The 3,374-nt window shown below is 40.5% G+C and overlaps 1 non-coding gene across 1 annotated transcript; it reads left to right on the forward strand.

Annotated features, from left to right (window-relative positions):
- The first annotated feature begins 1,502 nt into the window (after positions 1-1,502).
- On the forward strand, positions 1,503-1,610 carry LOC148548855 (small nucleolar RNA R71). The gene has a single exon (XR_015898311.1). It is a non-coding gene; the product is annotated as a small nucleolar RNA R71 (small nucleolar RNA).
- The last annotated feature ends 1,764 nt before the right edge of the window (positions 1,611-3,374 follow it).

Raw genomic sequence — 3,374 nt, forward strand, 5'->3', positions numbered from 1 at the left:
ACCCAATTCTTAGCCAAGAGTTCTTTAATTTGTTTTCTTTGCTTACTCGCTCAATTTACTTATTTTCTTGCCATCTCATAAACAAAACCCCCTTTTTCCCCTCTATAGCCAATACACATGCACTCCATTGGTTCCTAGGGAGACGACCCGGAGTCCGAAATACTCCGGTTAATTCTTATTTGGGGATTGTTCTTTGTGACAAAAACCATATTTTAATTTGATGTGAGAGTTGTTTGTTGGTTTGGAGCTATGCTTACAACGAAATTCTTCTTCTTTATAAGAGAAATTCCTTACCGACGACAATTCTAGACCATCAATAAATCTTTTAGAAACTTTGTATATTTAGGTACCTGTTGAATAACATCAAAAAGAGGAACAGTTACCTCAACCTTTTTGTATATCTCTACCATTTTGGGATCAGGTTCTAGCTGTTTCCTAGGCTTCCTTGCAAGTTGTGAAAATGGAATGGGAGTGGTGTCTTTTGCAGTTTCTACGCCTTTTGGTGCTTCCTCCTGTGGTTGAACTTCTTCTTTTTCATCTATGTCCTGTATGTCCTCTTCCTCTTCAACATCTTCTATTTCTACTACCTCTTCAGCTGAGGCATGTTCTGGTGGGCTTGGCTCCTCCTGATTCCTCTCTTGCATTGTTGTTTCGGACCTTAGGGTGATGGCATTAATGCCACCCTTTGGATTGGGTAATGGTTGAGAGGGAATTCCACTGGAGCTCAAAGGCTGGTTATTGGAGTTATTCATTGATCCAATCTGTGAGACAAGAGCTTGCAAAGTAGAGTTCAGACCATTTAGTATGTCATCCTTAGCAGATAAAGAAGGATATGTAATTTGAGAGGTCTGCTGTTGGTTATTCTGTGGTCCTTGGGATTGCCTCAGGTGAGGTGCTCTGTAATGCTGGTTCTGGTTCTGCTGCCTGTTGTTGTTGTTATTCCACCTCTGATTTCCCTGATTGTCTCTGCCTCCTCTGTTGTTGTTGTCCCTCTAATTCTGGTTAGAATTGTCCTGCCATCCATGGCTGTAATTGCCACCTTGATTGTACCGTTGGTTGGGGCGGTCATAGAAGTTATGAGTGGCTACCACGGTGTTGTCTTCCTGCTGGAGCTGTGGACATTTGTCAGTATAATGGCTATAATCAGTACAGATTCTGCAAACTCTCTGTGGGACTAACTGTTGGCTTTGCTGTGATGGAGAAGGTTGAGCTTGCTGAACTTGTTGTTGATTCAATTGTATTTGCTTCAGTAAGTTGGTCATTTCACAGATACTCTGAGTTAGAGCAGCAGTCTCTCTGCTAGAGGATACTTCTGCAATGGCTTTTGAACGGCCTTGTTTCTGCCAGTGATTCCGAGTAGATTCAGCTAAGTCACTGATCAATTGCCATGCCTTATCAGTGGTCTTGTACTTTTTCATAGACCCATTGCTAGAACTTTCCAATGTGGTCTTATCTTGGGGCCTCATGCCCTGTGTGACGTAACCGAGTAACACTATCATGTCAATCATATGGTGGGGGCAAGCTTCCAGAAGATTATTGAAGCGCTCCCAGTATTCATAGAGAGTCTCAGATTCGTCCTGAACAATCATGGAAATGTCTTTCCTCAGTTTATCAGTAACTTCAGCTAGAAAGAACTTTTCCAAAAATTCTCTTCTAAGTGTATCCCAGTTGGATACAGTTGCTGCGGGTTGAGTGTAGTACCACTCTCTTGCCTTTCCCTCAAGAGAAAATGGGAAAGATTTCAACAAAATTGAAGTTTCATTTGCACCGTCAAGCTTGACAGTAGAACAGGCTGCTTGAAAATCTCTCAGGTGCTTGATAGGCTCTTGAGCAGGTAAGCCATGGAACTTGGGCATCAAATTGAGCAGTGCGGTCTTTATTTCAAAGTCTGTAGCCACCGCTGGGTGATGTGCTTGAAGCGGTTGCATTGTAAAATCAGGGGCTCCAGCCTCCTGGATAGTAACTCTCCTAGGTTCTGCCATGTCACCTACACGTAAATCAACCGAATCAGTAGAACGGGGGCTGGTTTCTTCCTCAAATGATGTTTCAGATCCGCCCTCAGAGAGGACTAACCGACGCCGAGCTTGCCTTATTCGTGAAATAGTTCTTTCAATCTCAGGATCGAAAACTGGCAAGCTTGGATCAGGAAGTGATCGCGTCATCTAGCGAAAGAAACAAGCAGCTCATAGTAGCAAGATAAAATAAAATGCAAATAAATAAATTCAAATTAATAACTTTAGCACTCTATTGCAACTCCCTGGCAACGACGCCAAAAATTGACGCGGCAGAAATTGGCGAATTAAGAATTGTTATGAGATATGCGTTGCAAGTATAGTTCTTAATCAACCAGAAATCTGCTTATCAATTTAGAAGGGTTGTCACAAAAATTAAAATTAAAATACTGGGAGTATGAATCCCAGGTCGTCTCCCAACGAGTTGCAGAAAGGTGTGCTATTTTATTAATAAGATGTTTTCAAAATAGTTTGAGTTGAATAAACAGGAAATTAAATTAGAGAAATTAAATAATTTAAATAGAAGCCTTGACTGGGAGTAGATTAGTTGGAAGCCTTATTCTTGTTGCAGTACTCTCAAGATTAATTGATAATTGAAGGTTGTTCTGTTTAGTTATCCTTTACTAGGTAAGGGAAGGTCAAACAAGTTGGAATGCTGTTTTTATTCACAAGTTCCAATCCGTTCAATTGAAAAGGATTGGTGTCAGTGATTAGAGAGCATTCCAACAATAAACCCAATTACAATTTTTCTTTTAAGCACCCCAACTCAAGGGTTCCTTTCAATCAACTCCCCATCAAGTTAAGGAACTACTCGCTCATTGTGAATGTAGAACTCATAACATAAGCAAGGGAATTAAATGAAGACATGATAAATAAAACTAAAAGGAATCAATTAAAAATAAAAGTAATTCTTGTATTAATAAATTCTAAAATAATCCAATAGTAAAATTGAGTAAATTAAAGGACATGGAAGAGTAAATCCAAGTAAAGAAAACGAACTAGAATGACGAAGTCTTGATGAGGTAATAACTCTTCTCAATATCCCAATGCAAGAGCAATAGAAGTAAAAATCCTAAGAACTATGAATGTGTAGAGAGAAAACCTAGTGGAGAAGTAAAACTAGATCTAAAAACTAAAAACTGTGTAGAATGAATGATGTTTTTGGTTTCTGCATGTTCTCTGGCTCTAGTATGCTTTTCCGGGCCGAAAACTGGGTCAAAACAGGGCCTAAAATTGCCCCCAGCGAATTCTGCAGATTATGCAGATCGCGCACGTCACGCGATCGCGTCATTCATGCGGACGCGTCATTCGGCGTTTTGCTTTGCCACGCGGGAGCGTCATCCACGCCTCCGCGTCACTTGT

Source organism: Arachis ipaensis, chromosome B8 (assembly GCF_059453495.1).
Source record: "Arachis ipaensis isolate K30076 ecotype BB chromosome B8, ASM5945349v1, whole genome shotgun sequence".
NCBI lineage: Eukaryota > Viridiplantae > Streptophyta > Magnoliopsida > Fabales > Fabaceae > Arachis > Arachis ipaensis.